Consider the following 26,877-nt stretch of genomic DNA (forward strand, 5'->3'; position numbering starts at 1 on the left):
GGCCAAATGTTTTTCTGCCTGAGCACTGGTGAAATTTTTGTTTATTATCATTTTGTTGCATTGCCAAGTGATTAGTCCAACTTTTCTGACTGTTTTCCTATGCTTTGAAAAGCTCATCGTTTGTGTCATCATTACAATCAATTAAACTCAATTAAAACAAAACATATGTGTTTTTTTGTCCCTTCTCTTATTTATATTGAAAAAGGAAGCAAGTGAAACAAATAACATAGTAGCGAGAAGAAGCAGTAAAAATAAAACTACTTATAAGTTTAAATGGTAAATAAAATGCCAAACAAATGTTTTTTTTTTGTTTGTAAACACTAATAAATTGTGATTTACAACAAGCGTCTTGCACATCTTTTATTCAGGCTCGGTGTGAGCCACCATGGAAAAGCAGTTTAGAATTTAGCAGCTGATTATTTGACGCACTGAACAATTCAATCACACCTGTGTGATCTTGGACTTAAAGCACCCGCCTCGACTGATTACACCAGTGTAATTGAACGTCAAAGGGTTAGATTTCAGCTGATTTTTAGCAGCCATTACCCCAGTCATCACTTGATTCTTAAAAATATAATGATCACTTCTGATATACATGAATAAATTTAAACACTCAATCATTAACTTTCCTTTGGCTTAGTTCCTTATTTATCAGGGGTCGCCAAAACAGAATAAACGTCCAATTATTACAGCGGATGTCCTTCCAGCTACAACCCAATACTGGGAAACACCTATACACTAACACATATACTACAGCCAATTTAGTTAATCGAATTCGCCTATAGCGCATGTCTTTGGATTATGGGGGAGACCTATGCATACGGGTAAAACATGCAAAGCCCACACACACAGAAATACCAACTGGCCCAGCTGGGACTCAAACCAGTGATTCTTGCTTTAAGACAACAGTGCTAACCACTGAGCCACCGTGCCAGATTTAAATTTAAATAATTTATTTTAAATTCTTATTTTAAATAGCTGTGTGACGCAGTGGCGGAGTAGGTAGTGCTGTCGCCTCACCGCAAGAAGGTCGCTGGGTCGCTGGTTTGAACCTCGGCTCAGTTGGCGTTTCTGTGTGAAGTTTGCATGCTCTCCCTGTGTTCGCGTGGGTTTCCTCCGGGTGCTCCGGTTTCCCCCACAGTCCAAAGACATGCGATATAGGTGAATTGGGTAGGTTAAATTGTCTGTAGGGTGTGTTTGTTTGTGTGGTTTGTGTGGATGTTTCCCAGAGATGGGTTGAGGCTGGAAGGGCATCCGCTGCATAAAAAAAGTGCTGGATAAGTTAGGGGTTCATTCCGCTGTGGCGACCCCGGATTAGTAAAGGGACCAAGCCGACAAGAAAATGAATAAATTAATGAATTTTAAATCGCACAATCTAATTAATTAAGTTTGCTAGCATCATTCTAGAAGAAAACACGCATAAACAGAGCTAAAACAAACCTATATGTCAATGGCTACACACAGGTCTTATCTTTGGCAGAACGTTAAATACTGTGGTCTGCAGATATAATGAGGTCAACAGTATCTATAACATCTGAAGGCCTGGTCTGGAGTTTGAGCGCTAGTGTTGACACTGGCATGTCAACTGCATGGATATTAGCCCTGTGCATGGACTGTTGGGTATTGCTATTGTAGTGTGAATTTTGCATAGGTCAGCAGGTACTTTGCTGAGGGGCAACAACTGCACTTTGATAGGACAACAGGGATGTGCTGTTGATAGGACACATTATGGGATGTGCTGCCTTTAAGACATGCTTGCTTAGTCTGTACACATACAGTAAGCAGGATGTCTATTAGCAATAACATCACTGCACAATTTATTCTGACAGCACACTTCAGGATGTGTAATGCTGAGATTATAAACACCGCAGTTCAGAACACACGCGATGTGTGCAGTGAGTTGTAATTTCAACAATAATATGCTGAAAGTTATCATTTGTGTGTGCTTTTAAATGGGTATTTCATCCCAAAGCGAACATTCTGCGATTACTTGAACAATTTTAATGATTGTTCAAACTTGTTCAAGAGTTTTTAAGAACACAAATGAAGATATTTGTGCGTATGCTGGTGTTCTGGCATTCAATGACTTCCATAGTTGTTTGTTTTTCCAACTATGGATGTCGATGGGTGCCAGCAATTTTTTAAATATCTTCTTTTGTGCTCAACAGAAGAAAGAAACTGATAAATGATTAAAACCACACGAAGGAGAGTAAATGATGAGGTATTTTATATTTTTGGGTGAACTATCCCTATATTGTTTTGTGCAGCCTTAACATGTAAGATTAATTGTATTGAATTATTCATATGATGAAGACTAGTGTTATTTTTATGTGATTATTCAGTTTCTGAGTACTGTTAGACTCCCACTATTCATTTTAAAATGTGGCTTTATTGTATGTATCTACACTGTAACCATTTTGTCTGTATTTTGTAAGTAATTGTAACTTACCCTGACCGGCCACTTTATTAGGTACACCAGTCCAACTGCTCGTTAACACAAAAATCTAATCAGCCCATCACATTGCAGCAACTCGATGCATTTAGGCATGAAGACATGGTCAAGACAATCTGCTAAAGTTCAAACTGAGCATCAGCATGGGGAAGCAAAGTGATTTAAGTGACTTTGAACGTGGCATGGTTGCTGGTGCCAGACGGGCTGGTCTGAGAATTTCAGAAACTGCTGACCTACTGGGATTTTCACGCACAACCATCTCTAGGGTTTACAGCGAATGGCCCGAAAAAGATAAAATATCCAGTGAGCGACATTTCTATGGGCAACCATTCACATTGGCTCACCAAAATTGAACAATAGAATATGGTGCCTGGTCTGATAAGTCTCGATTTCTGCTGCACCATTTGCATGGTAGTGTCAGAATTTGGCATCGATAACACGAAAGCATGAATCCATCCTGCCTTGTATCAACAGTTCAGGCTAATAATGGTTTAACTGTACTTTCACACTGGAAGTGGTGAGAGCGTCAAAGTAGCCAGAAGTCATTCATTTTTATTGAAAGCCAGCGTCGATAAGCGGCGAGAAGCAGTGTGGCACGTCTTTACCAGCTTGGGCGTCGAGGAGAGTTGAAATCAAGACAACTTTATGGTAATGAGCTATGACGCGTTTCGGCGGCAAGCAATCAGAATGTAGAAGTCCACCACTTGAGAGGAGTTCAGAGAACACAGACCTATGAACTTTGGTTCCAACCACAGTTGTGCGCAAGGATTTGATTGTTGTAGTGGCCAGATTTGCAATTATTTACAATGATTTCTTACAGTAACATGCATTAAATAAATTACTGATGAGTTACTGATGTGCATTAATGTTAAATATACTTATCTTTAATAAAGCGGGAATCTCATGCCTCAGTAAAAAACATTATTGCTGCTTCAGGATATTTCAGACATATGGACACATTGTATAATTAAGAGGAGCAAAGCCACACAACATGCAACTTGATCTTCTATTGTTAAATTATTTGATAATAAGTGCGCATCATTTTCATGCTAGAAAGCTTGTTTTATGCAGGAATGTAACTGATATGCTGCAATGACCCCTTAAAATATATCATTATTGCGAATTTACACTATGGGCCCATTAGTACCAATGAGCATAATGTCAACACCACAGCCTACCTGAGTGTTGTTGCTGACCATGTCTATCCCTTTACGACCACAGTATACCCATCTTCTAATAGCTACTTCCAGCAGGATGGCATGTCATAAAGCTCAAATCATCGCAGACTGGTTTCTTGAACATGACAATGAGTTCACTATACTCAAATGGCCTCCAAAGACAGCAGAACTCAATCCAAGATTCACATCATGAATGTGCAGGTGACAAATCTGTCTATCATGTCAATGTGGACCAAAATCTCTGAAAAATATTTCTAGTGCCTTGTTGAATCTATGCCCCAAAAGATTAAGGCAATTTTGAAGGTCCAACCCGGTTCTCATTCCACTACAAGCATCCCAATCAACCTAACATTATGACTTCTTTTTGGACAGAACTATTCAAGTTACCTGGTGAAATCACAATATATCTTTTTTTTCCTTCTCAATATCATGCATATAACATATGACAGAGATCGAAAAAGATAACATATTGCAGGAAATGCTTTTAAGATTGCGTGTTTATGAATATGCCATCTTGTTTGTTCCAAATCTGTTTGTGTTAAAAGTAATGTCAGCGTCGTAGTTTGAAACTCACTGTGAACCACATAATCTGCTGCCATTAGCCGCCCAGCTGCTTCAGCCATTGCATGTGCATTTCCACTGTCACTCCGCTGTGAGCTGAACATTATTTTTTTGCTCTATTTATGATGAATATACAGTAGTAGACAGATGCGACAGAAGCGCAGGCACATTTGTTTTGCTGTAAAGTGATGTGTGCTAGTGGGGATGTTACACAGTTTTCAATCATATTCGCTTCAGTGTTGTGCTCAGCTCAGATGCTCTTAGCACTCGTTTACAGGCATTGGGATACCATTGTATGTCACTGATGGAAATGTCACATACAGAATAATCTACAGTGTATTTGAGGAGTGGGGAGATCAGCATCATTTGTAATCCAGAAATTGCAGTCTGTACTGTAGGTATAGATTTTTTAAATGTTTCCAGGCAACTATTTTCCATAGTGTTAGTGATAACTTGTTGCTATTTTTGGTCTCACTTTCAAATACTACTAATGTATATAAATGTGATTATTACAGTGCACTTTTTTAAAGATGGTTATGGTGTGTAAAGCATCAATTACTTTCAAAATGCTGGCAAACTATAGAAAGGTGGTTTTGCACCAATACCTAGTGCTACAATGACAGTGAATGGAATGTAAAGTCAAGTGTTGTTGTAAACATTAAAGATCTAACACCAGATTAAGTGACGTCAATGGATTAATCAAACAGAATGAAGCTTTGGTGTTCATTTACTCACTTTCAGGCCATTCAAAATTATGTTTATATGTTACTTCAGCTAAAAAATGTGGTCTTTGGTGATTAATTAAAGGTGATTCAATTCAATTCAATTCAATTCAGCTTTATTTGTATAGCGCTTTTACAATGTAGATTCTTTTACAATGTAGCTTCACATAAATGGTCATAGTAACTGGAACAGTGTGGTTCAGTAACTGGAACAGTGTGGTTCAGGTTTTAGTGTTTAAGTTCAGTTCAGTTCAGTTTAGCTCAGTTCAGTGTGATTTAATCATTACTGAGAGTTCAAACACTGAAAAGCCAATTCATCGATGCGTAGCTCTACCAATCCTGAACCATGCGAGGCAGTGGCAACAGCGGAGAGGGAAAAAAAACTTCACCTGATGGGAGTGAGGAAAAAAAACCTTGAGAGAACCAGACTCAGTTGGGCACGACCATTTTAATTTCTCCGCTGGCCAAAAGTCTTGTGCAGAACTTCATTCGTTGTGGTTTAGGCTGGAAGATTCAACATTTACCACCACTTTAGGTGTGGAAAAAAACACAAATGTACTGTAATTAACAGTTGTTTGATTAAAGATACTAATGTCGTGAAAAATGTTAATTTTATTCATTTATTTTTTTGTTCACTCACAATGTCCTGGTAACCACTGGTTGCATTTTATGAATTATCAAGCACCATCATTTCAGCTAAATAAATATTAATCTTTAACTAAATAAAAAGTGAGAAAATTGATTACAATAAGTATTGAGTGAACTTTTGATTTACAAATGAATTTAATTTACAGAAATAATTTATAAAAGATCTGTAAAAAGTCTTAAGACATTATGATAATGTAACAAAAAAAAAAAAAAAAAGACATTAATACATTTACAATACAGATTTGATCACTCCAAGACAATTTCATAGGAAAACTTTATTAGAATGTTGTGCATGGAATGCTCTAATAATGTTTTTGATAATATTACAAGAATGTTAATACAAAATGATAATGAAATGTTGTGAAATTGTTTTGAATAAAGTTACTGTAACACAAAAGTTCATAAGATGTCTAAAACGCTGGACAATTTGAAACTTCCAAGACTACATTATAAGAAAACGGTATTAGAACATTATTATAAAGTAAAGTGAATGTTCTAAAAACATTTTAATTAATATGTCAAAAACATCAATATAGCATTAGACTGAAATTTTGTGGAATTGTTTTGAATAATGTTATTCATTCATTCATTCATTCATTTTCTTTTCGGCTTAGTCCCTATATTAATCGTGGGTCGCCACAGCGGAACGAACCGCCAACTTATCCAACAAATACTTTTTTACGCAGCGGATGCCCTTCCAGCAGCAACCCACCTTGGGAAATTAATAATGTAATTATAACAAAAAAATTTCATGTTAACGCATTGTCTAAAGCGATGTTTCTCGACCACCAGCACTGCACATTTCCTTTGCCACTTTAATCAAAGTAGTGTTGGTGGTTCTCCAAGAACGTGGTTAAGAAACACTGGTCTAAAGATTTTTTTTTTAAATATTTCAAACATTCTAGGCAAAAAACATAATGTTATTTAACTCAATGCACTTATTTATTTTATTTTAAATGAGCAAAAACAACACAATTCTTGATATACTTTGGTACAACTTAATTGTTTTATGTTCAATTAACCCAAATTATAATATTTTGTGTTGGGACAACATGCATGAATTGTGTGGAATCCTGCATGTTTTTCACTGTGGCAACATTAAGGGAATGTTTTAACAACCTCAAATTGTTAGCTGGGTCATACTGATTCGAACAAAACAAGTTAATTGCTATTTAATTTCCCCACGCCTGTACATTATGTTTATATTCTGAGTTATTCAGTTATTCTGTTTACATCTACATCTTCGCTCACAAGCCAAAGCGTCTTGTTTCCCCTAGACGCCTTCTCTGTGACTGATTCTGTCTGTGTGATTTGAATTAAAAATGTTGAATAAAGACTTTGAATTTTCTTTGTGCTTTCAGCATGCGAGCTGTGACTGATGGCCCACAGGGGGATCTTCACTCAGGACACGTTCCTGCGATCCATATGTGCTATATATTTTTTAATTGTTTATGTTTGTAAACAGGCACCAGATGGATTTCTCATTCTGTTTTCATCATGTAGCAACATTAATGTTCCCTTTAAAACCCTATGCCACATTAAACATACTGAGATGACAGTGATAGTCCTTTAGAATTCAATTAACCAATCAGATTAAGTTGTTTATTGGAAACGTATAAGAGTTCAATGTCAGTGTGTTTCTAATCCAATTGCTTCTCTTTTTTTAAATAAAAATATACACTGTCAGTGATAATAAAGGGAATGTTCACCCAAAAGTAAGAATTCTGTCATCGTTTACTCACCTTTCATTTTTTCGCAGATCTGTTTGAGTATCTTTATTCTGTTAAACACAAAGGGGCCTATCATACACCCGGCGCAAAAAGGCGCAACACATATGGAGCAATTTGTTGCAATTTTTCAGACCAGCGCAACAGTAATTACGTTAATATTCACATTAATGTTCGAATAATATTTACATTAACAGTAATATTCACGCTTTGCGCCAAGTTGTTTAAATAGCTAAACTACTTGTGCCACTTTGTGGGCTCCTGCATGCGCTGGTCTAAAAAGGAAGTGTGTTAAGAAGCATTGTTGGCGCGTTGATATTTTTAGGAGCTGAAATAGACCAAGCTTTTTTTCAGTTTATTCATAATAATTTGCAATGGTATAATAGTATTATTGGTGGTAGTATTATTTATCATATTTATATTCAGATTAGTTTTATTAAAAAAAAAAAAGTTTACATTTGTCAACCTATTGAGTTCGGGAGACGTATGCATCACCAAATGGGGTAATAGGAAGTGTGCTTGGATATAACTCCACTTTGTTATTATTGTTCTTTTATTAATTTGCTGGAAATTAGAACTGAATTTTGAAATAGTTATGAAACAAATCTTTGTGCTTAACAAACTAAATTAAATATGTAGGCCAATGGATGTCTTAGGGGAGTGAGTTTCCATCGTTTCCTTGCTCCACTAAAGTAAAGGAGTAAAGAGTAGAAGTAAAGTAATTTGAAAGCCGAATGGAGGAGGCTTGTTCTTTATCCTCGCTACAGATCATCTGTTTAATTGTTTTCTCGCTAGTAAAGCATTCAGTTTTTCCACTTACAAAGTCCACCATGTAAACGCAACTGACTCTTAGAGGGAAATTAGTCTCTGATTGGTGTAATGCACAATATACTCATAACACAACCATAACTCATTAAGAGAATAAGCACAAACCTGTTAGACCATGTGCCTTGTCCCAAACCATAGTTTCCATCCTTTAAACAGCAAAAGTGGATTTGGACACGCTCTTAATGCATTTGTGCCATGCACTTTAGACTTTGCACCTAGATCATTAAAATAAAACCCAAAAGAAGATAAAAAAGCTGGAAAACCAACTATATGTTATTTGTTTATCCTACTATGGAAGGTTACAGGTTTCTTTTTTTTTTTTTTTCAAAAATTCCAATTATTTTTTCAAAATGTCTTTATGTTCAGATTACAATTAAAAAGAAACTCAAAGACTTGAAACCACTTGAGGGTGAGTAAATAAGGAACACATTTACATATTTAGGTGAACGTTCGAGGTTACTAAAGTAACCCTTCGTTCCCCGAGGAGGGGAACGGAAGCACTATAAGTGGATTTGATTGTAAAATCCACGCATTGGGAGGTTCGGTTCAGAAGCTACTCGTCTGAAAGAGTATTGAACGGGCCAATTAAGAATGAATTGGCAGCGCAAGCCTGCGCAGGTGAGCGGCATGAGCAATCAACTGAGTATATAAGCTCACCTGGCGCCAGCAGACGCTATCCTTTTTAAGCTGAAGAGACTTTCAACAGCTAAGGGACAGTCATTATGGCGACGGAGTATAGTGCTTCCGTTCCCCTCCTCGGGGAACGAAGGGTTACTTTAGTAACCTCGAACGTTCCCCTTCGGGGGGAACTTCAGCACTATAAGTGGATTTGATTGTAAAATCCACGCATTGGGAGCCCATTGAAAGCGCCATAATGACTGCACCTTACCAACACCCCCGATGAGGAGATAGTCAAGCAAGCGTGACGCACCCACATCATGGGGGGCGCGGTCCTCCAACGTGTCCCTGGCCCTAATTTATCCTACTTCAACAGAAGTTTTACGGATTTATATATATTTTTTGGGAAGTCGTGAGCATCTAGATAATTCTAGGAAAATACGACAGTACGTTGGGAAGCGTGCAATCCCGATAGGGAGGACGCTGCGGAGGCCATCCGTTACCCAAGGGGGGATAGATGGCAGAATTTACATATGGACTAGCCCTAAAAAAGGGGGAGTTCGCATAGCAAAAGAGTGGTTAGCGGGGAGGGAAGACACGGGTCCGCCCAGGGGGGGGACTTAACCGTGGCGGAATAAGCATATGGGATCGCCTAGTGGGGATCGCGCATAGCAGGCACCTTTACCCAAAACGCGGGCTGACCAGCGGGCAGACCTACAACGTAGTGGGCCAGCAAGTGACTCCTCCGCTGAGTCAGTGCTGGGGGCCACGGAGGAATCTGCAGGGCTCACCTGACGGGGAACTTTACTGACAGATAAAAAGTCGCACGTATCTCCGTGTTAGGGAAAATGGCGCAGCAAGCGTGTTTCAACACCCTACCGAATTGTTTCCTCAATCACCAAGGGTTACCTAATACCCTTGAGGAAACCGGCTCCACTCGCAGATTGTAAAACCTTGCAAATGTGTTGGGTGTCACCCAGCCCGCAGCTCTACAGAAGTCTGTTAGAGGGGCGCCGCGTGCGCGCGCTCGAGAGGATGCGAAGCTCCGAGTGGAGTGCGCACGCGCTCTCGGGGGACGCGGCTCGTCTCGGCTCTGATAGTGAAAGAAAGGCATCCACAATCTAGTGGGAACTTATTTCGGTACGGCACTTCCCTGCTGCCGACCGCTATAACAGACGAAGAGCTGCTCAGATGATCTAAACTCTGAGTGCGGTCCGGATAATACGCAAAACGCGAACTGGACCATAAGAAGGGCTGGGTCTGCCTCCTCCGGGGGCAGCGCTTGCAGGCTCACTACCTCGTATTAAAACGGAGTGGTAGAAACCTTGGGCACATATCGCGGGCGGGGTCTCAGGACGTGAGAGAAGCCAGCCCAATTACAGGCACGAGTCACTGACCGAAAAATGCCTCCGGGTCCCCGACCCTCTCGATATCAACGTGACCAGCAGAGCTGTCTTCAGGGACAGAAAGATACTGAGTCGAGGATCGAAGGGATCTGACGCGGCTTGTGTAGCGAGGGCGAGATCCTAAGAGGGCATGAGAGGGGGCGGGGTGGATTAATTCGCTTAACGCCCCTGAGGAACCGGATGATGAGGTTATGCGTTCCCACGGTGCTGCCAGCCACCGCGTTATGAGAGCGGAGATGGCAGCCACGTAACCTTGAGTGTGGAGGGCGACAGCCTGCTCTCCAACTTCTCTCGGCGTAAAGAAAGCACAACGCTGATCTGGCAAATTACGGGGGTCTTCTCAGCGAGAGACACGCCATTCAGTGAATAGACTCCACGTCAGGGCATAGGCGCGCTCGGGGAGGGGGCTCTAGCCCGAGTGACGGTATTAGCCACCGCGATCGGAGGTTACCTAAGTCTTCCTCGCGTCTAAAATCTCTTCAAAGATCGGCGAGGGTGCCAGGTGGTGCCCTGTCCCTGAGAGAGTAGGTGCTCTCTCGAAGGGACTGCCAGGGGAGGGCTATCGCGAGGGAGAGCTCTGACATCCAGGTCCGGTTGAGCCAGAGGGGCGCAACCAGCAACCTGTTCCTCGTCCTCTTCCTGACCTTGCACAGTAACTGCGCGAGCAGGCTCACTGGGGGAAACGCGTATTTGCGCGTGCCCCGAGGCCAGCTGTAAGCCAGTGCATCCGTGCCGAGAGCACTCGGTCAGGGAAAGAACAACTGGCAATGAGCGATCTCGGGGGAAGCAACAGATCGATCTGGGCTTCCCCGAATCGCGCCCATATCAGCTGAACAGACTCGGGGTGGAGTCTCCATTCTCCAGGACGCAAGGCTGCCGTGAGAGCGCATCGGCTGCACGGTTGAGCTTGCCTGAATATGAATGGCGTGCAGCGATTTCAGCCGCGGATGACTCCAGAGGAGCAGACGGCGGGCGAGCTGAGACATGCGGCGAGAGCGCATACCCCCTAAACGGCTGATATACGCCACCGCCACCGTACTGTCCGTCCTGACCAGCACGTGTTGCCGCTCCAGCACCGGAAAAAAACGGTGGAGAGCGAGGAACACTGCCAACAGCTCCAGGCTATATGCCAATGCAACTGGGTACCTTTCCACAGGTCCGCAGCCGCATGCCCGCAACGCACAGCCCCCCAGCCCGTGTTGGAAGTGTCTGCTGAAACGACAACAAGACTGGACGCCTGTTCTAGAGACACCCAGGCCTGTAGGAACGAGGGGTCGCTCCAAGGGCTGAGGGCGCGGCGACACAGCGCAGTAACAGAGACTCGGTGTGCGCGCGCGTGCCATGCGTGTCTGGGGACTCGATCGTGAAGCCAGTGCTGAAGTGGTCTCATATAGAATAATCCGAGCGGCATGAAGCGGCTGCGGATGCCATATGCCCCTCTAAAATAGTTTCAGTGGGACCACTATTTTACTGTCGAGCTCTCTCAGACAGTACAGCATCAGCTGAGCGCGCTCTCCGGAGAGGCGCGCTGCCATGGTGACCGAGTCCAGCTCCAGCCCGAGAGAAGAGATCCTCTGCACGGAGGCGAGTTTGCTCTTTTCTCGGTTGACCTGAAACCCCCACAGGTGGAAGTGCCAGAGCACTTTGTCTCTGTGCATAATCAACTGCTCCGAGAGAGGGCAAAAATCAGCCAGTCGTAAAGAATTGAGTATGCAGATGCCCGCGAGCCGAAGGGGCGCTGAGGCACCCTCCGCGGGCTTGGTGAGGACCCGCGGAGACAGAGAGAGCCCGAAGGGGAGGGCTTTGTATTGCCAAGCTCGACCTTCAAACGCAAACCGCAGAAACTGTCGGTGGCGAGGAAGAGTGGAGACATGGAAATACGCGTCCATCAGGTCTAATGCTGCAGACCAACCCAGAGGACGAACGCACCGGAGGATGCGCTTCTGCGTGAGCATTCTGAACGGCAGCTTGTGCAGGCAGCGGTTCAAAACGCGCAGATCTAGGATTGGCCGTGACCCACCGCTCTTTTTGGGCACGATGAAGCGTGGGCTGTAAAACCCGCTCTCCATCTCGGCTGGAGGGAGCGGCTCGATTGCATCCTTCGCCAGGAGGACAGCAATCTCCTCTCGCAAGACAGGGGCGGACAGGGGGCTGACCCTGGTGAATACACACCCGTGACTTGGGGGGGCCGTTTCGCGAACTGAATCGCATAGCCGAGTCTGATTGTGCGTATGAGCCACCGCGAAGAGCTGGCCCGCGCTAACCAGGCAGGCAGAGCTCTCGCTAATGGACTCATCGCTACAATCGCTGACGTACCAGCAGTGGGGCAGCGCGGAGTGGGTGTGCTGATCCGGGAAGCTTGCGGGTCCCACGGAAAAGCTGGAGGTGAGATATTTGCTCTCACTCCAAACCCGAGCTCCGGAGGGGAGGCTCGAGGGGTGGGAGAAAGGAGACCGTCCTCCCAGCGCTCGTGAGCCACTGGCGAAACGCACCGAATCTGCAAGCTAGAAAGCATAGCGTCCCAGACTGGCAGATTTCGGGCTGTCACATCTGGGGAAGTGAAAAGTGCCCTTTCATAATGTTTTCATGGCAGTAAAAAGTGCCGTTGGAAATAGGGCCCCGCCCTCCAGCGGGGAAAGAGCAAGTTTCCTCTTCTCCAGATGGCCTGTCCCAGGGGCGCTTCGCGGTCCGTTGCCGGACTTAGCGGCGTTCTGGGCAGGGGGGCTGCCTGCTTCCGAGGTGCCCGACGCGCTCGCTTCGCCGAAGGCGTGTGCGGGGGCGGAGCAGCTCTCGTAGGCGGGCGCCTTCGGCGAGGAGCAGGTATGAATGGCACGGCGGGCGGAGCGGGCTACGGACCGCCGATAAGACATCACCCACCAACTGCTCTCTCACCGCCTTGAATTCCTGGGTGAATTCACAGACAGTGTCGCCGAACCTGGCTGGGGATATGGGGAAGTCAAGAAAGCGGACTTTGTCGACTTTGCGCATATCAGCCAGGGGTGGCGCTCCTGGACCACTAATGTGGACATCGTCCTCCCCAACGCACACGCAGCGGACTCAGTAGTCTGAAGAGCTAAGTCGGCGGCGGTGCGAAGCTCGTAAGCCTGGGTTGGACCCACCCTCGTGCAGCTCGGCCAGCGCCTGCGCTTGGTAGCGCTGGTAGGTGGCTATCGCATGCAAGGCGGAAGCAGCCTGGCCCGCAGCTATGTAAGCTCTAGCTCCGAGGGAGGTAGATAACTTACAGGCTTTGGATGGGAGACAAGGCGAACCCCGCCAAGAAGAGGCGCCGCGCGGATTTACCGCCATCGCGCACTCAACCTGAGGAATCGCCACATACCCCCTGGCTGTTTCACCGTCAAGAGTGGTTAGGGTGGAGGAACACGCAGCACGAGCAGAAAAGTGCTTTACAAGACCGCGTGAGCCTACTGTGCACCTCCGGGAAGAAGGGAACGCCCCTCTAGTCGGTCCGGCCGCGGAGCTGGGGGATAAACCATCTCCAACCCACGGCCGAAGCAGCCCGGGAAAGCACGGCTAACATGTCCGTTTCAGGATCCGTAGTGACAGCGCTCACCAGCCCGAAGGGGGCGAGCGGGTCTGGATCATCATCGGACAATGAAAGCCCACCCTCCGATGCCGCGATGGACATCTGGTCTCCGGTGTCATCGGGCGTAAGGGCTACCATCTGTTAGACGGATCGCTTCCCCCGCCCGAAGCTTGGATGGAGCGCTTAGAGGAGCGGGAGGTCCGCGGGCCCGTGGGCGACGGATTATCTCTCGCTGAAACCCTCAGATCTGCCCGAGTGCCCGCTGCAGAGCAGGGGACAACTGGGGTGGTTCGCCCTTCTGCAAAGGCTAACCGCGATCTTGCGCAACAGTCATGGCATCGCAATGACGACATGAACTGCCCGCGAGCAGCGCATTAACATGCTGGACCCCCAGACATGTAACGCAGTGCCCGCGCCCATCATCCGAGGACAGGAAACCACCGCATCCAGAAACGCACAGTCGGAGCGCCGTCCTGATAAGGACGTGCTGCACGACTGTGTTGCTCTTTCTGTGAAGTTTGCAACTTTATACGCACCGCTCTGGAGGACCGGACCCAAAGAACGCCAGGCAAGGGAGAAACCCAGCTCGACCGTCTGCCACTGCGTGTACACACTCTGGACCGGGAGAATGCTCTCGTTCGCTCAGAATCGCTGGTCACAGCAGGAGGAACCCTCATCGACTCGATCAGAAAGTCTCTGAAGCGAAAAGGATAGCGTCTGCTGGCGCCAGGTGAGCTTATATACTCAGTTGATTGCTCATGCCGCTCACCTGCGCAGGCTTGCGCTGCCAATTCATTCTTAATTGGCCCGTTCAATACTCTTTCAGACAAGTAGCTTCTGAACCGAACCTCCCAATGCGTGGATTTTACAATCAAATCCACTTATAGTGCTGAAGTTCCCCCCGAAGGGGAACTATTCTTTTTAAGATTAATGCTTGTTTTTGACATGAAAGACTTTCCTTAAGGATCACATTGGACTGACATAAAATATTCATAATTGTCATTTATAGTGTTTTTCACTCTATGAAAAAATCATCAGAGCATTTGAAGAGTTTTGAAGTCTGGATTTACGTTCAATGGTTTTGATAAAACAGCTGCCAATTAAAGCAAAATGACAATTGCTCACAATAGTAATAAAACAATTTAATTGGTTTGCAATTATGGATAACACAATATCAGTTTAAACTTCACACTGAAAAACATGCAAAAAAGTTTTTTTTTGCATGAAAAAAAAAATCACTTAATTTTGACACATTATTTCTTAAAACAAGACAACAGGTCATTCTTGGTACAGTAGTTCTGCTTTATTTTCGCAATACAGAAGAGTTAAAAAATGAGCATTTAATTGGATAACCCTCTTTTTTAAATCTTAAAATGCTTATTATTTTGACATTTTTTTTTTTTACATTTTCTGAAAAATAAAAAAACGCTCTGATTGACATTTTAAAAAATTTAGAACAAATGCAATCAGACCTTTAACAAAAACTATATAATATACAAGACATGTCACTCATATAAAAATCTAAAATCAAATAAAAAGCATTCAGGAGTAGCTTAAATAATGTGTCGGTGCTCTTTGGGCAAGGGATTCATCAAAACAAACAGCAAAAATAAGTCCAAGACACTCAAAAAATGTAGAAAAAAATATTAAAAAACCTTTAATTCACATGGCTATTCATTAATTCTTTCGGCTTAGTCCCTTTATTAATCTGGTGTCGCCACAGCGGAATGAACCGCCAACTTATCTAACACGTTTTTACGCAGCAAATGCCATTCCAGCCGCAACTCATTGCTGGGAAACATCCACACAAACTCGTTTACACACATACACTATGGACAATTTAACCTACCCAATTCACCTGTACCTTATGTCTTTGGACTGTGGGAGAAACCAACGGGAACGCAGGGAGAACATGCAAACTCCACACAGAAACGCCAGCTGACCCAGTCAAAGCTCCAACCATTAACCTTCTTTATGTGAGGTGACAGCACTACCTACTGTGCCACTGCGCTGCCTATTTACATGGCTAACCTTAAAAAAAATAAATATATATTTTTTAAAATATTAGCCTTGTGAATAAAGGTTTTTTAATATATTTTTGTTTCGAGTGCATTGGACTGACTTTTGCTGTTTATGTCACTCACTTTGTTTTGAATGGGGAACAATGTAACAGTCAACACAGTGAATGAAGCCCCACCTTTTAGTACAAGAGCCATAGCTATTGCTATAGACTGACAATTCTCTCTGGGAGGACCTGCAATCAGATGTGAATTTCTGCAGATTTTGTGTGATTTAAATGTTTAGAAATTAAACTAAAGAGACAGTTGCTGTCTAATTTTTTTTTTTTTTTTTTTTTTTTGTTTCCTATACATGAATTTAATCCTAACCTTGATAATTTTGGAGAATTTATAGTTTTCCCATTCAAACAGAATGCTCGAGAGGTGTTTCAAAGATGGCCGCAGAGTGAAATTACTTGCCTTAAAGAGACTTTGGCTGTAAAAAAAAAACATCAAAAACTATTAAAGAGCCCATATTATGGGTTTTTGAAAATTCCCCTCCATGTAGTGTGTAACACAGCTCTAAGTGAAGTGAAGTATCCAGCTAAGGCTTAAATCTGTAAGAATACAGTGTTTAAAACGGTTGATTCATCTATAAAAGAGTCGACTCATAGTGCTTCGAACGAGTCGCCTTGATACCGACTCATTAGGTGTTTCGCCATGACGTACGAACGAAACCAAGTTATTCACGTGCACGCGCAAACCCGGGAGATTTCAAACCTGAGGCCCCACCCTCTGACGCAGAAACCCAGACACACACACACACACAAACACACACACACACACACAAACATGCCGGTTGATTGAAGTCACACTGCAGATGGATATATTGAGTCTCTACCCAAAGATGAAACCTCAGCATTATAACCAAGCAGTTGGAAACTTCTGGAAGCTACATGCTACAAAGAATACTTCATCTGAGTTTGTTAAAGGAAGGATCAGTAAAGAGTAACTGATGGACGTCAGGATGGGTTTCTTCCATTTCTCAAGTGTAAGTACGTGCGGTTAAAGTTGTTGCCTCGTTTACTCTTGCTTGCAAATGTATTTAGTTGTGATTTGTTACTTGTAACCGCGTGTACTGTATCAGGTTAACTGGATATATTATCTTATCGCGTGCAAAGTCACGTTAAAAACGCGACGCGTGCTGTTTGTTTATGGAGCTCCGTGCTAGAGTTCTGCTCCCGCGATTTATTCGGAAATTTATTCCCGCGCCGCAGAAATCTGGCGCGGGGACAGCCGCGGGAATAAATTTCCGAATAAATCGCGGGAGCGGTCGGTAACGGGTTTAATTTGGGACGGGAGCGGGCTGTCTAGCAATATCACGGATATTGCTATGCGAATTAGAAAGAGAGAGTCTGCTTGGTATGAGAGAGCGTATGAGAGAGAGCGAGAGAGAGCGAACGAACGAACGAACGAGCTCTGTGTGCTTTGTGCTGTGTGTATGTGTCTATACAGACAGCTTGGCTGTCTGGACTGTATACTGGGTGATATTTGGTTGTGTTCTCCGCTCTAGCGGGACCGGGCGCGGCGGGCAGAAAACGGAGCGGGTTCTCAGGCTAAAACCTGGCGGGTGCGGGCGGAAGCGGGAGCGTTGTCATCCGGAGGTGTGTGTGTGTTTTTGTGTGTGTGTGGTATGGCGAGTACACGACTGTCTCCTTCGTTCGGTTATCCGTGGCACTATCCACTCGCCATAGTGTGGCAGCTAAAATTCACGCCTACACTATCGAGCGTGTATGAACTGTGATTACTTTTTAAATTGCTGATTAGCTATTGGCCATTTCCCTCTCTGACTGAAGGCAGTCGACCAATCGCGACAGACTGTCATTGGTCCAATCAGCGCAGATTAGCTTCGCGCTAAGGAGGGGTTTGGGAACAAATGAATCACTGGACGATTCATACAGGAGTCGCTGGGATAATTAGGTAAAAATAAATGCAGATTATAAGACCATGAAAGTGTTTTTTGACCTTGCATGCATATTAGACTGTTGTTGGAGACCCTTACAACCAAGATATGACCCTATTTCATGTATAATATGGGCTCTTTAACTTAAAACTCAAACTCATAATAATTCCAGAAAAAAAAATAAATCAATTTAAGCACACAAATCTAGATTTTGGTCAGGTTGAGCTGACACATACAGATTATGCAGGTAACACACTTCAGATTAAGGATCATCAACAAGTACACACACAGTTCCCTAATAAAGTTGAGACATCATTCGAGGCTGTTTATGCGTAGGCCAATTAACTATTGACATAGTGTCAGTATGGAGAAACCGAGCCGGTATGGTACCAGAGCCAAATGCTAGTATCGAGCCAATCCTTCCCTAATGAGTCCATCTTAAAGAGTGTGTGTCTATAAAATCTAAAGCCCACTTTTTGCTCTTCCTCTCTCTCTTTTGGCTGTGAATTATTATCCGTCTGCTCTCTTTTTTATCTTCCGGCAGTGTTTTGACAGTGCCTCTTGTTTTTGTTTTTGTTTTTTATTCCACACTGCCCTTCCACTTCTCTTTCCAAGGGCTCCCTCTTTCCCTTCTCTCTCATTCTCTCTCTCTCTCTTCGCAAACAGGCAAACAAACAGCTGCCTTTAGTCCCTGGCTGGTTAGCAGTGGTGCCTCCTCCCTTGACTCCCAATACTCCAAGACAAACACGCACGCACGCACACACATACACATATATATGTACACCCACACTTTGCGTTTTCGTGTTTTATGAGGACTTCCCATAGACTGAGTTATTTTTATACTGTACAGAGAGTATGTTCTGTCCTCACAATCATATAAATTTGCTTAAAACATTCAGCAATTTTATATTTTCAAAATACTTAAATTTATTCTGGATGATTTATGAGTTTTAAATAAAATACAGTAAAAGGCAAAAACTATTATTATTATTATTATTATACTATCCCCCCACCCCCCACACTTTCACACACAAACTAATAAATAATCATAGATAATTCATTTAATTCCAAGCTAAATATATTTAAAAATACTTTTTATATACTTTTTGTTTTGTTTTCAATTTTATATTACATTTTAACAAATAAATGTGGGTATAAATTTATTTTTTGTAACTTAATTTGTTACATTTGCTTTAAATTTGGTTTCAACACTGATTAAACTAAAGTATATGCACAAATATGATATTGTAAAGTCTCCAATGGAATTTATTAATTTAAAGATTTCAGATTAATATTTCAGATTTGTGGGGGTGCACTCATATATACTGACCATTGTGTTCGATATGTGGAGTACAAGGACTCAACATGGGTGTAAGGTTATTTATAGTGTAGTTACATGTCCTTAAAAAACACCCCTAAACATACACAGGAAAACTGTGGCATGTTGAGTATGATTATTATTTGTTTTGAATTATGAGGACACACGTGTCCTCAATAAACAGCTTAATAGAGTACAACTAGATCATACGCATGTCTTTATCCAGTTGTGTGTCCTTGAAAACTACATAAATGCACACACACACATAGCACACATATGTGAGCCTATCTGAATTCTGCTGGCAGAGCATGCTACAAATGAGCAGGCATGACAGAACAGCACACTTATCATGTCTATTGATTCGCATTGATCATTCCAGGTCTGTCACAGCATGACTTTGAGCTGAACTCCATGTAGTTACATATATGGGCTGTATGATTGAGTGTGACCCTCAACACTTTATTCAGGTTTTACAAATAGCGGGATATCAATTCAGAAACCAATACACATTCACAAGGGATTTAGCTTCATTAATATCATGGAAAAATCTTACCATAAGGCTAAAAAATGTAAATGTGAATTAGCACATTGACTATTATAAAGCTTGTTTTTATTTTCAGAATCCAAATTTTAGTAATTTTGAGCAGTTTATGTAAATTTAACCAATTAATTAATTTAATCCATACATTTTTGCAAGGATGCTCTCTTGTAAAAGAGATGTTTAATTTCAATGTGCGTTTCCTTGTAAAATAAAGGTTACAATAATCCATTAATATTGGATTTAAATGTTGAATCTATCAATATTTAAGGTGAAGATTTGATGTATTTGCTATATATATATATATATATATATATATATATATATATATATATATATATATATATATATATATATAAATACAAAAGTTCTGTCTGGTTCTCGAATCTAACTGGCTGACAGCAGTGCAATATTCTGCAATATCAGACTTTCTACAGCCTCCTCACCCTTTTTATATTACTTTGCCCACATAGAGTGACAGCAGATCAATAGACTTACTTCAGTTTGACAAATATTGCAGCTGTTGGACAACGTAAAGTACTTTTTAGGCTGTTTTTAGGTGCAAATGTAGTTAAGATTGTAACTTAGCAGTTTATTTATAAGGATAGTGCCTTAAATATTTATACTTTTTGAGATCAGCAGCTATCGGCTATTGGGCTGTCAAGGATGAAAGACAAGAGCGGGAGGTGGGGGGTGATGTGTTGTGGACGTAATTGAAAACCTATGGAGTGTCGTGGACGAAAGTGAAGAGAGTCGGAGAGTTGCAAAAGAAAGTGAACAGCGGATGGGTCATATAAGGCCACAAATCAAGTCCAGATATACACAATTATGCTATTGAACTGTTGTATCCACACAATATCACACTTGTGGCAGCGAGATATAGATCTCGACATTAAGGCACTCGATCTGTGGCTTTGTCTATTGGTACTTTAAAAAAAAAGATCAATATTAAATACAATTAATTTTGCAAGACTTTTAAGAACTTTTCAAACTGCTTTACATAGAAATAAATAAATAAACATGAAAAGAATGACCCTAACTCTTGTTTTAGAAATAAAAGTAGGAATAAAAAGACATTTAAATAAACTTAAATTTTATACACTATGTACTTACACTTACACACTCGATTCATTCATTCATTAATTTTCTTGTCGGCTTAGTCTCTTTATTAATCCGGGGTCGCCACAGCAAAATGAACCGCCAACTTATCCAGCATGTTTTTACGCAGCGGATACCCTTTCCAGCTGCAACCTCAAAATCTCAATCTCAATCTCAAAAATACAAAATACATTATCATCTTCATTATTATTATGATTAAAATCATTTGTTTTCTATCACTACTAATAATAATAATTATCACATCATAATTATTATTACACTGTAAAAAGTGATTAGGTACTTCACTTAAATAAGTGAGTAAACTTGGAAGTGTCATAATTTTTACAATTTATTAATTTACTTTAAAATTAAGGCAAAACGTTTACTTATTTTTTATTTATTTTTTTTTACCATAATATCAACTAATCACTTTAAAAGCAACAGGTTTACTCGCTTTTATTTAAGTAAAGTCATCTAATCCAATACAGCTAGACTTATAATAAGTCTAATAATAAGTTATAATAAGTAAGTATAAAAAATTGTGGTGGACCGTTATCGCCTCTTATCGCACAATAAAAAAATATCGCCGTTTATTCTTAAAGTTGGGTTGGGAGCTGGGGCTACTCTACACAAGCTATGATGACTTTCACCTTGATATTTTAGAGCGGATGAATACCTAACCCATGAGCCATCTGACAAAAAAGTGCCCTTTTGAATCAAATCAGCAGGATGCCCCCTCTGGATCTTTTACTTTCTTCGAAGACACTACTGACTACGTTTACATGGACATCTGTAATCTATTTATTCGCCTTAATAGACAATAATATAATTGAGGTGTTTACGGGAAGTGCTTTATGTAAGAGTTTCCTGTAATTTTGGGTGACTTTAACTGCAGTTTGGCAGTTTCACTTTAACTCATTAACATTTCATTCATGCCCCCGTGACAAACTGAGGTTAGACGCAAATAAGGAGTTAAATAAAACACCCTAAATAGAAAAAAAAATAAAAAATAAAAAAAAATAAATAAATAAATAAACTTCTGCATTATGCATTGTGTGTGCGGTCCTTTACTGACAGCCGTGTGTGGATCTTGTCGGAAAATATGGTGAAAAGACGGTAATAGTTTGATCTACTTCACTTGGGTTTACTTCAATGATGTTACTAGTATATTCATACTCCACATCTTAATTACATTTCTGTTTAGTTCAGTTTCACGATTAAAAAAATGCATTTATTTATTATTATTATTATTATTATTATTATTAATAATCTTAACTTGTTAACTGGACCTAAAATTGTTGTTCTGTGCTGACCATACGTCTATCAGAACAAACTTGCAACCAACCACACTGAAAAACACTTCTAAAATAATAACCCAGCTAACCTAGCCAAGATTCAGCTGACTACCACAGACATTTCTTTCAGCAACATCTCCCCCAAATATAGCAGCTTAGGAACACACACAGCATAAACGACAGTCTATCTGGGAGTTCTGTTGAGCGTCTGTGAGCTATTATTATTATTAGCTATTATATTCACCACTGTCTCCGGTTTCCTTCACCACCTGCGCGGCTCGGTTCAGCTTGACTTCCCTCTCCAGGCCGGGGGAGCAAAAACTGACAGGATTGAGCAGAAAGATGCATGACTGACATTTCGCATCCCGTCGAGCCACTCCATTCCGTTTTCAAGGAATTTCACTCAAGCCAAATCACCGTGGAATTTGACAAATTCGTATTTAGGCCTGCGCACAAGTGGATTAGTCTACAGCACTGCACGTTATATATGCAGCTCTTTCATAGCTTCCCACACACACACACACACAAAAATATATACGCGAAATGATGAGCTATAGTTGGTTGTTGAGCCGACGGCAGATGGCAACACCCTTTTATGCGATGATCAGTGAAACGATTCTGGCGTTCCCTTTAGCTGTTAAATCTGCATCAAACAGCGTCCTAGCTGAAAGAAAAAAAAACACAGCAGGAGCAGCCTTGCGTCTTGTTAAATATGTTGGATAACCAGAGCAGATTTGGACTGCTTCTCTGTACCAGCAAAATGTCTCTTAATTGGGGATTGTCTTGGCCTGGATGGATTGTGATATTAAACAATCACACAGTTCTATTGTGTTTTGGCGACAGAAGTAAGTGTGAAAAGCTGGCAGAGCCACTTTTGACAGCAATACCCCCAAGTAAATTGCCCCCGTATCTCAGCGCGCCATTGATTGGGCTCTATTTTAGCCTTTCACAGCTGTAAACCGAGGCAAACCCGAGGCAGAGTCGATAGACGTGATCCAAAGACAGCAGCCAAACAATCCGCTATATCTGTCCAGACGGACCCATTCGGCTAATTTAACATGCACTCAATTTATGAAAAAGAGCTTTCATTGATTTTTCCATTCATATGCACTTGTTGATCAAGACATTCCATTGTGCTCCATGATCACGCCGTCGGTTCCCGATCAGTGGCGTAGGGAGGTGTGACGAGGGAGCACGGTGCGCACTCCTCCATCCCTGGATCCAGATGTAGATTTTTTTTTTTTCTGAGGTTCACACAAAGGCCTTGATGCCTGGCGCCTGCGGTTACAGCCTGCTGCATTCATCCACACATTCAGAACAGCACTTCAGCACACAAAGGCCGAGACTCAGGCGCAGTCTCGATAGGGACGCCCAGTTCCTGCTGCTTTTGTGCCTTTTCACAACAACTGGGACAGTTGCGACAGCATCCTCACAAACTCTTTTCTATATTTCGCTCTGTCTCCCCCAGTGGGCCGCTAAAAAAACCATTCATTCAGTAATGAGCAGTCTTATAATGCAATGACTGTCAACACATAATGAGCTAAGAGAAGAAAGAGGAAGTCAGGAGTGGTAAACAGACATATGAAATATTTGCAAACATTATTTTTATTGTTAATTTGCATCAGCATTTTTGATGGCAGGATTTGTCATTCTATCACCAAATGCTATCATTTGCGAACCAAAATAACAATACAAATAATTGATCACACTTTATTTTTATGGTCCGTTTGTTGAATTTAAGTTGCATTGCATCAACATGGCAATGAATTTTCATTACATTATAAGTAGATTGTTAGATTGGGGTTAGGGTTAGTGTAAGTTGACGTAAAGTTGAAACCAGAAGTTTACATACACTCTAAAAAAGGGAACATAACCATTTTTTTAAATGTCTGTCATCATACTTTCATGCTAAATGTCATACTAAATGTTTACTTTTTAAGGTCCGTTAGAATTACCTAAATCATTTACATTTGCTAAATGCCAGAATAATGAGAGATTTTTTTGAGAATTTAACTTCTAGACAGTCAAAACAAAAACTTTCTATAGAATTGAGCCTAGGGCCTTGTGATGGCCACTCCAAAACATTCACTCTGTTGTCATTAAAGCACATTTTAACTAATTTGGCAGTATGATTGGGGTCATGGTCCGATTGGTAGACGAAAGTTTAAATTTCCTGGCTGATGTCTTGAGATGTTTCTTCAGTATTTCTACATAATGTTCTTTCTTCATGATGCCATCTATGCTGTGAAGTGGACCAGTTCCTCCTGCAGCAAAACAGCCCCACAACATGATGCTGTCGCCCCCATACTTCACAGTTGGTATGGTGTTCTTAAGCTTGTAAGCTTTCTCTTTTTCCTCCAAATGTAACACTGGTCATTATGGCTAAACAGTTCAATCTTAGTTCCATCAGACCACAGGACATGTCTTCAAAAATTATTATTTTTCCCAGTGTAATTTGACAAATTGTAATCTGGCTTTTTTGTTGATTTGGGCTTGTTGATTTTCCCATGTTGTCACAAAAGGAAGCAGTGTGTTTGAGGTTTTTCTTAAATACTATTCTACAGTTGTGCCTCCAATAAACTCAAATGTTGTCAATTACCCAATCAGAAACTTCTGAAACTTTGACACCATCATCTGAGCTTTTTCAGAGGCATAATAATCGTATTGTCTGTAAACTTGACTTTCAAGAAAGGTTATAAAAAAAATTCTATAAAAAATATCTCTCTCATTATTCTGCTATTAAGCATAACAGAAACAAATTTGATAATTAACAATAACATCTGACTTTTTAAATGATTATGTGCCTTTTTATACAGTGTATGTAAATTTCTGGTTTCAACTGTGTTTGAAATATCTCAAGAAAAAAAACAAAGCGGGATGAGAATAATGTTCATTTTCAATGGAAATTTGAGACACCACTTAGAGGTTTTTGCATCTGAACTCTCCATATATTAAACTTTAGTTTAAGCCACGTTGACTACTAAGTACAGTTGAAGTCAGAATTAATATTAATTACTATTATTAGAAAAAAAATATATATATATATACCTTAAATGGCTTTTTCTATTCTAAACTGCTTTTATTCTAAAAAATCTAAACTGCTTTTATTTTAGCCGAAATAAAAACAAATAAGACTTTCTCCAGAAGAAAACAATATATATATATATATATATATATATATATATATATATATATATATATATATATATATATATATATATATATATATATATATATATATTATCAGACATACTGTGAAAATTTCTTTCCTCTGTTAAACATCATTTAGGATATATATTAAAAAAATAAAAATAAATAAATAAAACGGGGGCTAATAATTCTGACTAACTGTATGTCCATTTAAATTAATCATTTGGCACAATGATTGTTAATTTATTGAACTATGTAGATTCATACTTATATTTTACAATTATCACCACGTAATTGCATCTGTAAATAATTTATGTAATTACATTTATAACTATACTATTGACCCATCCCTTACACCACAACCCACCGAACCTGCAATACAACATGAGCATAATAAGTACATTCATACTACTTAACTTGTAATACTTTATTACTTAATGTGACTTCAAATAAAGTATAACCAATAATTGTTAATGGTGAATGATTATGTAACGCAAACTTTTTAAGTTATTAAGTAATTAAGTTATTTGAAACATTTAAGTGGACAACCTTTCTTGCATTAAATGTGATCTTTAAGTATAGCATCCGTTTCACTGATGTCTTTGAGGCATGTATAAATAATACAAGTCCTTTGATCAATAGTTAAAATTGTAACACACAAATTGTCACCTTGGAATTATAAGGTACAAATCTGCGTTCTGAATAATTTTGAGATATTAAGCTTTAAAGTTTTTGCATTCCATAGCAAACAGTATGTGTGAAACATTTGTTTTTAAATAAAAAGTCTTTAAATGTAAGCAACTTATTAAAAAAACATCCCATAATATTAATAAGAAGTCATTTAATAAAAATATCTGAATAAATCAATTTTGACAAAAATCTCAGATAGACCCGTATAATCCTAAGGTGACAAAATATAAATATCTAAATATAAAAATATGTATGATCATATCAAAACATTCACTTCTTCAAAGATGAAATGCTGCAGAGTCCACATGGGCCTCAGTGGACACTCCCTCTGAATGGGCCTTACAGGAAGCTACAAGCAGCAAAAAAAGAAATCTTTCACTGCTGGATGATTGACAGCATAACAATACCCAAACCCTGTGGGGACCCCGGAGAGCAAGAGATACAGAGAAACAGACAGAGGAATAAGAAAGGAGAACAGGAGGAGACAAGGGTCTGAATCTGTTTAAAAAGGAGTGAAATAAAAACAGTTGCAGGAAACGCAAAGGCCTTGTGCACTCGTGAGACGCTGGCGCACTGAACAAGAGAAAATGAAAATTATATGTCCTCTCAGCAGCTGGTCTGGACCATCTGCACACACCTTTGCTTAATGCAGCTAAGTGCACTTGAGGAGGACAGAAAAACTGAGAGACTGCACGATTCAAAGGAGCGGTAAATGCCGTGAACAAGCTTGCTCTGTAACTTTCAATCCAAAAGGTCAAACCAGGACAATCTGCAAGTCCCTCCATTTTTGGTTGTTTAAACAGAAAGCAAAGAGTAAGAGAGGGAAATGTCAAACTGTTTTCACTGAAAACACCCTGAACAGGGTTCACCGCTGAATAAACATCACCCAAACCTGCGGCTAATGCTACTGTCAGACACTCAGAAAAATGGTTTTTGCTGCTTGTTTAAACTACTTATTTAAAATGAGCTGAAACAACACAAATCTTGGGGGTTTTGGGGGTACAACTTAATTGTTTTCGTTCAATCTGCTCAATTTTTGCTCAATTTGTAAAATTATTAAATGAATCAATTTGTGTTGGGAAAACATGAAAGAATTGTGTGAAATTCAGCATTTTTTGCACAATTTTTGTGGATGCACATTTAG

At 40.8% G+C, this 26,877-nt stretch overlaps 1 protein-coding gene and 2 long non-coding RNA genes across 7 annotated transcripts in view; 2 read left to right on the forward strand and 1 right to left on the reverse strand.

Annotated features, from left to right (window-relative positions):
* Positions 1-26,877, reverse strand: part of adgrl1a (adhesion G protein-coupled receptor L1a) — a 374,293-nt gene that overhangs the window by 344,038 nt on the left and 3,378 nt on the right. The window lies entirely within an intron of this gene.
* The window catches only part of LOC147846022 (uncharacterized), an 885,319-nt gene that overhangs the window by 174,861 nt on the left and 683,581 nt on the right, over positions 1-26,877 (forward strand). The gene's annotated exons all lie outside the window — the stretch shown is intronic.
* Positions 1,464-15,297, forward strand: LOC141381274 (uncharacterized). The gene is made up of 3 exons (XR_015481239.1): positions 1,464-4,998; positions 5,417-8,558; positions 14,592-15,297. It is a non-coding gene; the product is annotated as an uncharacterized LOC141381274 (long non-coding RNA).

The sequence above is a fragment of the Danio rerio genome, chromosome 3 (genome assembly GCF_052040795.2).
Source record: "Danio rerio strain M-AB ecotype USA chromosome 3, GRCz13ab, whole genome shotgun sequence".
Classification (NCBI taxonomy): Eukaryota; Metazoa; Chordata; class Actinopteri; order Cypriniformes; family Danionidae; genus Danio; species Danio rerio.